Consider the following 9779-nt stretch of genomic DNA (forward strand, 5'->3'; position numbering starts at 1 on the left):
CTATGGCCCAGCAATTACCCACAGGATACAAAAATACAGGTTTGTAGGAGCACATGCACCCCAATGTTTGTAACAGTATTATCAACCATAGCCAAACTGTGAAAAGAGCCCAAATGTCTATCAACTGATGAATGGATAAAGAAGATGTGGTAGATATATATACACTGGAATACTACTCAGCCATCAAAAAGAATGAAATCATGCCATTTGCAATGACGTGGTTGGAGCTAGAGTATATTATGCTGAACAACTAAGTCAGAGAAAGACAAATACCATATGACTTCACTCTTATGTGGAATTTACAAAACAAAACACATGAACATATGGCAAGAGAACAAAAAGAGAGGAAAATAAACCATAAGAGACTCTTACCAATAGAGAACACACTGAGGGTTGAATGGAGGGAGGGATGTGGGTGGGGAATGGGCTAGATGGGTGATGGGAATTAAGGAGGGCACTTGTTGGATTGAGCACTGGGTATTATATGTAAGTGATGAATCACTAAATTCTACACCTGAAACCAATTTTATAATATATGTTACCTAACTAGAATTTAAATAAAAACTTTAAAAAAAAAGAAGAAATTTTAAAAGAACATGGAAACAAAAATGAAACACAATGGTCCCAAACCTCCTGGTGCAGCAGCAGTGGTTCTCAGAAGGAAGTGTATAGCAATACAGGTCTACCTCAAGAAGCAAAATAATTTCAAAAAACAACCTTACCTTGCACCTTGAAGGAGGTAGAAAAAAGGCAACTAACACAACCTAAAAACCAGCAGGAGGAAGGAAATAATAGATTAGAGCAGAAATAAATGATAGAAAAACTAAAAAACAATAGAATAGATCAATAAAACTAGGAGCTGGTTCTTTGAAACAATCAATAAATTGATAAACCTCTAGCCACTTTTACCAAGCAAAAAGCAGAAAGGACTCAAATCAGAAATGAGAGAGGAGAAATAACAACACCACAGAAATACAATTATAAGAAAATATTATAAAAAAGCTATATCCCAAAAAATTGGACAACCTAGAAGAAATTGGTAAATTCCTACAAACATAAAATATACCAAAATTGCAACAGGAAAATGTAGAACATTTAAACAAACCAATAACCAGCAAAGAAATTGAGTCAATAACAAAAAAACTACCAACAAACAAAAGTCCAGGACCAGAGAGCTTTACAGGTGAGTCTTACCAAATATATACAGAAGAGTTAATACCTATTCTTCTCAAACTATTCCAAAAAATAGAAAAGGGAGGAAAACTTCCAAATTCATCTTATGACGCCAGCATTACACTGATGTCAAAACCAGATAAAGACTCTACTAAAAAGGAGAACTACAGGCCAATATTCCTGAGAAACATAGAGGCAAAACATCCTCAACAAAATACTAGCAAACTGAATCAAAAAAAAAAAAAATCATTCACCACAATTAAGTGGGATTTGTTCCTGGGTTGCATAGGTGGTCCAATATTCATAAATTAGTCAATCTGATACATCACGTCAGTAAGAGAAAGGATAAGAAGCATACAATCATTTCAATAGCTGCAGAAAAAGCATTTGATGAAGGACAGCATCCATCCATGATAAAAAACCTCAGCAAAGTACGTTTAGAGGTAACATATCTCAACATAACAAAATTCATATGTGAAAAAACACAGCTAACATAATTCTTAATGGGGAAAAACTGAGATCTTTCCTCCTAAGGTCAGGAACAAGATAAGGATGTTCACTCTCATTTTTATTCAAAATAGTACTAGAAGTCCTAGGCACAGCAATCAGAAAACAAAAGGAAATAAAACTCACCCAAATCAGCGAGGAAGAAAGAAAACTTTCACTATTTGCAGATGACATGATACTGAATGTAGAAAACCTGAAAGACTCCACCAAAAAAATGCTAGAATAAATACATGGATTCAGTAAAGTCACAGGATACAAAATCAAGATACAGAAATCTATTGCATTTCTATACGCCAATTAATAAAATATCAGACAGAGAAATTAAGAAAACAACCTTTTATTTCTTCATTTTAAATTTTAATCTAAATTCTAGTTAGTTAACATATAGTGCAACATTGGTTTCAGGAGTAGAATTCACTGATTCACCACTTACACACACACCCAGTGCTCATCACAACAAGTGTCCTCTTTAATACCCATCACCCATCTAGCTCATCTCCCACCCAACTCCCTCCATCAACCCTCAGTTTGTCCTCTATCATTAAAAGTCTCTTGTGGTTTGTTTCCCTCTATCTTCTTTTTCCCCTCTCACATGTGTTAATCTTTTTTCTTGTTTAAATTCCACATAAGGAGGAGCCAAGATGACAGAACAGCATGGAAGTTTTTTGTGTGTCTCACATCCATGAAATACAGCGAGACCAACACTAAACCATCCTACACACCTAGAAAACTGATTTGAGGATTAACACAACAATCTGCACAACCTGAACCACAGAATTCAGCAGGTACGTGGCCTGGAGAGGTTAACTTGGGGAGAGAGAAGCTGGCAGTGGGCAGAGAGCTGCTTTTGCAGGCAGAGAGAGGACAGACACTGTGGGAGGGGGGAGAATACGGGAAAAGCACCCCTCCACAAAAGCAGCTGGAGAGAAAGTGGAAAATTGGAAACTGCCACAGGGACTAAACTAAAAAGGGAGAAAGGAGAGGATTTAAATTCCATTAAGACTGTAAACAAGGGGTGCGCAGTCTGCAACTCCGCAGCTCCATACCTGGTGGTGCTCTGGTGGGAAGGGCAAATCCCCAGGAACAGAGTGGGGTCCGGGAGGTTCTCGGCCACACGAGGAAAAGCGATTCCACTGCTGGAAGAACATTTGGTAGAGACTGTTGAAGCCACCTGGTGCCAATAGACCCCAGAAAACAGCCACATTTGCTGGTGCTGGAACAAGATCGTAAAGGGTGAAGCCTAGTGGCAGATGTGTGTTGTAATTTCCCACAGTCCCTGAAACGCTGCTGCTACACTACCTCGTGAACTTTTTCTGGGCCAGGCTGGCACCTGGTCGCAGTCTCAGGGCGCCGGCAGCAGCAGGGTCCAGCAAGCATTCCTGGGTGCAGCCGGCACTTGGCCATTTCTCGGTGAGACCCTCCTGCAGAGGGGCAGAATGGGTCAAAGCCGCAGTCCTTCAGAAGTAAGGGGCCAGGGAAAACAGCCGCATCTGAGACAAAACTCGGGAGCGAGGTACTGCCTGAGGCCTGGTCACGGAGAGTGAAAGAGCGGGGAGTGGACGAAGGCTGAAGACAGAGGACAGGTGCTCGATTGCTGATCCAGGAGAACAGACTGGGTAGCTGGTTGACGCCATTTTCACCACTCCCACGCATGCGCATACAGCATCTATGAGCGCGGCAACAATCCACTCCAGTAGGCTAGCAGCGCCATCTAATGGAGAACGGAGCCATTACACTGAGCCCCACCCAACTGGGCCAACCTCGCTCTTCAAGGACACAAGTCTCACCGCCTACTTAGTTTATGGACGATAAAGTGCTACATAGTCTGACTTCTGGGGGAAAACGAAGTAATGTCAGTCCTATTTAAATCTGTTAGCAAGTCCATCTATTCAATTTTCTTTCTTTTTTCTTTTTCTCTTTTACAGTACTTTTCTTTTTCTTGAATACAGAAAGAGAAAGCATTCTTTTTTTTGGCTCATAAACACTGCATATTTATTTATTTTTATTTATTTATTTTTTTTCAATATATGAAGTTTATTGTCAAATTGGTTTCCGTACAACACACAGTGCTCATCCCAAAAGGTGCCCTCCTCAATACCCATCACCCACCATCCCCTCCCTCCCACCCCCCATCAACACTCAGTTTGTTCTCAGTTTTTAAGAGTCTCTTATGCTTTGGCTCTCTTCCTCTCTAACCTCTTTTTTTTTCCTTCCCCTCCCCCATGGGTTTCTGTTAAGTTTCTCAGGATCCACATAAGAGTGAAAACATATGGTATCTGTCTTTCTCTGTATGGCTTATTTCACTTAGCATCACACTCTCCAGTTCCATCCATGTTGCTACAAAGGGCCATATTTCATTCTTTCTCATTGTCACGTAGTACTCCATTGTGTATATAAACCACAATTTTTTTATCCATCAGTTGATGGACATTTAGGCTCTTTCCATAATGTGGCTATTGTTGAGAGTGCTGCTATAAACATAGGGGTACAAGTGCCCCTATGCATCAGTACTCCTGTATCCCTTGGGTAAATTCCTAACAGTGCTATTGCTGGGTCATAGGGTAGGTCTATTTTTAATTTTTTGAGGAACCTCCACACTGTTTTCCAGAGTGGCTGCACCAATTTGCGTTCCCACCAACAGTGCAAGAGGGTTCCCATTTCTCCACATCCTCTCCAGCATCTATAGTCTCCTGATTTGTTCATTTTGGCCACTCTGACTGGCATGAGGTGATATCTGAGTGTGGTTTTGATTTGTATTTCCCTGATGAGGAGCGACGTTGAACATCTTTTCATGTGCCTGTTTTTTGGCCATCCGGATGTCTTCTTTAGAGAAGTGTCTATTCATGTTTTCTGCCCATTTCTTCACTGGGTTATTTGTTTTTTGGGTGTGGAGTTTGGTGAGCTCTTTATAGATTTTGGATACTAGCCCTTTGTCCGATATGTCATTTGCAAATATCTTTTCCCATTCTGTTGGTTGCCTTTTAGTTTTATTGGTTGTTTCCTTTGCTGTGCAGAAGCTTTTTATGTTCATGAGGTCCCAGTAGTTCATTTTTGCTTTTAATTCCCTTGCCTTTGGGGATGTGTCAAGTAAGAAATTGCTACGGCTGAGGTCAGAGAGGTTTTTTCCTGCTTTCTCCTCTAGGGTTTTGATGGTTTCCTGTCTCACATTCGGGTCCTTTATCCATTTTGAGTTTATTTTTGTGAATGGTGTGAGAAAGTGGTCTAGTTTCAATCTTCTGCATGTTGCTGTCCAGTTCTCCCAGCACCATTTGTTAAAGAGACTGTCTTTTTTCCATTGGATATTCTTTCCTGCTTTGTCAAAGATTAGTTGGCCATACGTTTGTGGGTCTAGTTCTGGGGTTTCTATTCCATTCCATTGGTCTATGTGTCTGTTTTTGTGCCAGTACCATGCTGTCTTGATGATTATAGCTTTGTAGTAGAGGCTAAAGTCTGGGATTGTGATGCCTCCCGTTTTGGTCTTCTTCTTCAAAATTACTTTGGCTATTCAGGGTCTTTTGTGGTTCCATATGAATTTTAGGATTGATTGTTCTAGTTTTGAGAAGAATGCTGGTGCAATTTTGATTGGGATTGCATTGAATGTGTAGATAGCTTTTGGTAGTATTGACATTTTGACAATATTTATTCTTCCAATCCATGAGCACGGAATGTTTTTCCATGTCTTTATATCTTCTTCAATTTGCTTCATAAGCTTTCTATAGTTTTCAGCATACAGATCTTGTACATCTTTGGTTAGATTTATTCCTAGGTATTTTATGCTTCTTGGTGCAATTGTGAATGGGATCAGGAAAACATTCATTTTTATTTTCAATTTTCATTAAAAATATTTTTCTTTATTTTTTTACTATATTTTTTACTTTTGTGTAAATTTTTAAAAATTCTATCTTACTTCCATCATTTTATCTTAGTCTACTTCAGTGTATTCACCTTTTCAAATTTTCTAACGATTTCTTTTTTTTCTTTTTTCTTTTTCTTTTTTCTTTTTTATTTCTTTTCTTTTTCTTGAATGCAGAAAGAGGACAACTTCATTTTTACTTTCAGTTTCTATTAAAATATTTTTCTTTAACTTTTTTACTCTATTTTTTGCTCTTATGTAAATTTTTTCAAATTCTATTTTACTTCCATCATTTTATTTTAGTCTACTACAGTGTATTCACTTTTTCAAATTTTCAAATGATTTTTTTTCTCTTTTTTTCTTTTTTGTTTCTTTTCTTTTTCTTGAATACAGAAAGAGAAAAAAATTCATTTTTATTTTTAATTCTTATTAAAAATATTTTTCTTTAATTTTTTCTACTATATTCTTTACTTTTGTGTATTTTTTTTCAAAGTCTATTTTACTCCCATCACCTCATTTTAGTCTACTTCAGTGTATTCATTTTTTCAAATTCTCAAATGATTTCCTTTGCCCCACTTTTTTTCCTCTAATCTATCAAACCACTGTCAACACCCAGACCAAAACACACTTAGGATCTAGCATCATTTATTAGATTGTGTGTGTGTGTGTGTTTTAATTTTTTAATTTTAATATTTTTTTAATTTTAATTTTTTTAATTTAAATTTTTCTACCTCATTAATTCCTTTTCTCCCTTCAAAATGACATAAGGAAGGAATTCACCCCAAAATAAAGAGCATGAAGAAACGACAGCCAGGGATTTAACCAACACAGATACAAGCAAGATGTCTGAACCAGAATTTAGAATCACGATAATAAGAATACTAGCTGGAGTTGAAAATCGATTAGAATCCCTTTCTGCAGAGATTAAAGAAGTAAAAAATAGAATGAAATTAAAAATGCTATAATTGAGCTGCAATCACGGATGGATGCAGCGGCGACAAGGAAGGATGAGGCAGAATGGAGAATCAGCGATATGGAGGACAAAGTTATAGAGAATAATGAAGCAGAAAAAAGAGGGAGATTAAGGCAAAAGAGCACGATTTAAGAATTAGAGAAATCAGTAACTCATTAAAAAGGAACAACATCAGAATCATAGGGGTCCTAGAAGAAGAAGAGAGAGAAATAGGGGTAGAAGGGTTATGTGATCAAATCATAGCAGAAAACTTTCCTAACCAGGGGAAAGACACAGACATCAAAATCCAGGAAGCACAGAGGATCCACATTAGATCCAACAAAACCCGACCATCAACAAGGCATATCATAGTCAAATTCACAAAATACTCGGGCAAGGAGAGAATCATGAAAGTGGCAAGGGGAAAAAAAAGTCCCTAACCTACAAGGGAAGACAGATAAGGTTTGCAACGGACCTATCCACAGAAACTTGGCAGGCCAGAAAGGAGTGGCAGGATATATTCAATGTGCTGAATCAGAAAAATATGCAGCCAAAAATTCTTTATCCAGCAAGGTGTCATTCAGAATAGAAGGAGAGATAAAAAGCTTCCCAGACAAACAAAAATTAAAGGAGTTTGTGACCACTCAACCAGCCCTGCAAGAAATTTTAAGGGGGACTCTCTGAGGGGAGAAAAGATGGCTATATATATGTCCATATACATACATATATCTAAAGCAACAAAGATTAGAAAAGACCAGAGAATACCACCAAAAACTCCAACTCTACAAGCATCATAATGGCAATAAATTCATATCTTTCAGTACTCACTCTAAACATCAATGGACTCAATGCTCCAATCAAAAGACATAGGGTAACAGAATGGATATGAAAACAAGATCCATCTATATGCTGTTTACAAGAGACCCACTTCAGACCTAAAGACACATTCTGACTGAAAATAAGGGGATGGAGAAACATCTATCATGCTAATGGTCAACAAGAGAAAGCCGGAGTAGCCATACTTATATCAGACAATGTAGACTTTAAAATAAAGACTGTATCAAGAGATGCAGAAGGGCATTATATCATAATCAAGGGGTCTATCCACCACGAAGACCTAACAATTGTAAACATTTATGCGCCAAATGTGGAAGCACCCAAATATATAAATCAATTAATCACAAGCATAAAGAAACTCATCGATAGTAATACCATAATAGTAGGAGACTTCAACACCCCACTAATAGAAATGGACAGATCATCTAATCAAAAACTCAACAAGGATGGGGCACCTGGGTGGCTCAGTCAGTTGAGTGTCTGAATTCAGCTCAGGTCACGATTTCACAGCTTGTGGGTTCGAATCCCACATCAGGCTCTGTCCTAACAGCTCAGAGCCTGAAGCCAGCTTTGGATTCTGTGTCTCCCTCTCTCTCTGCACCCCTGCCCCCTACTCACTCTCCATCTCTCTCCCTCTCTCAAAAATAAACATTAAAATTAAAAAAAATCAACAAGGAAACAATAGCTTTGAATGACACACTGGACCAGATGGACTTAGCAGATATATTCAGAACATTTCATCCTAAAGCAGCAGAATATACATTCTTCTCCAGTGCACATGGAACATTCTCCAGAATAGACCATATACTGGGACACAAATCAGCCCTAAGTAAGTACAAAAGGATTGAGATCATACCGTGCATATTTTCAGACCACAACGCTATGAAACTCGAAATCAACCACAAGAAAAAATTTGGAAAGGTAACAAATACTTGGAGACTGAAGAACATCCAACTAAAGAATGAATGGGCTAACCAAGAAGTTAAAGAGGAAATTAAAAAGTATATGGAAGTCAATGAAAATGATGACACCACAACCCAAAACCTCTGGGACACAGCAAAGGCGGTCATAGGAGGAAAGTATATTGCAATCCATGTCTTCCTAAAGAAGGAAGAAAGACCTCAGATACACAACCTAACCTTATGCCTTAAGGAGCTGGAAAAAGAACAGCAAATAAAACCCAAAGCCAGCAGAAGACAGTAAATAATAAAGATTAGAGCAGAAATTAATGCCATCAAAACCAATAAAACAGTAGAACAGATTAATGAAACCAGAAACTGGTTCTTTGAAAGAATTCACACAATTGATAAACCACTAGCCAGTTTGATCAAAAAGAAAAAGGAAAGGATCCAAATAAATAAAATCAAGAATGAAAGAGGAGAGATCACAACCAACACAACAGAAATAAAAACAATAATAAGAAAATATTATGAGCAATTTTATGCCAATAAAATGGGCAATCTGGAAGAAATGGACAAATTCCTAGAAACATATACACTACCAAAACTGAAACAGGAAGAAATAGAAAATTTGAACAGACCCATAACCAGTAAGGAAATCGAAGTAGTAATCAAAAATCTGCCAAAAAACAAGAGTCCAGGGCCAGATAGCTTTCCAGGGGAATTCTATCAAACATTTAAGGAAGTGTTAACACCTGTTCTCTTGAAGGTGTTCCAAGAAAATAGAAATGGAAGGAAAACTTCAAAACTCTTTCTATGAAGACAGCATTACCTTGATTCCAAAACCAGAGACCCCACTAAAAAGAACTATAGACCAATTTCCCTGATGAACATGGATGCAAAAATCCTCAACAAGATATTAGCCAACTGGATCCAACAATACATTAAAAAAATTATTCACCACGACCACGTGGGATTTATACCTGGGATGCAGGGCTGGTTCAATATCCGCAAAACAATTAACGTGATTCATCACATCAATAAAAGAAAGGACAGGAACCATATGATCCTCTCAATAGATGCAGAGAAAGCATTTGACAAAATACAGCAACATTTCTTGATAAAAACCCTCAAGAAAGTAGGGATAGAAAGAGCATACCTCGAGATCATAAAAGCCATATATGAATGACCCAACGCTAATATCATCCTCAATGGGGAAAAACTGACAGCTTTCCCCCTAAGGTCAGGAACAGGACAGGGATGTCCACTCTCATGACTGTTATTCAACATAGTATTGGAAGTCTTAGCCTCTGCAATCAGACAACACAAAGAAATAAAAGGCATCAAAATTGGCTAGGAGGAGGTCAAACTTTCACTCTTCGCAGGTGACATGATACTCTATGTGGAAAACCAAAAAGATTTCACCAGAAAACTGCTGGAATTGATTCATGAATTCAGCAAAGTTGCAGGGTATAAAATCAACGCACAGAAATCAGTTGCATTCCTATACACCAACGATGAAGTGACAGAAAGAGAAATCAAGGAATCGATCCCATTT

This window comes from Panthera onca, chromosome E1, assembly GCF_046562875.1.
Source record: "Panthera onca isolate mPanOnc1 chromosome E1, mPanOnc1 haplotype 2, whole genome shotgun sequence".
Classification (NCBI taxonomy): domain Eukaryota; kingdom Metazoa; phylum Chordata; class Mammalia; order Carnivora; family Felidae; genus Panthera; species Panthera onca.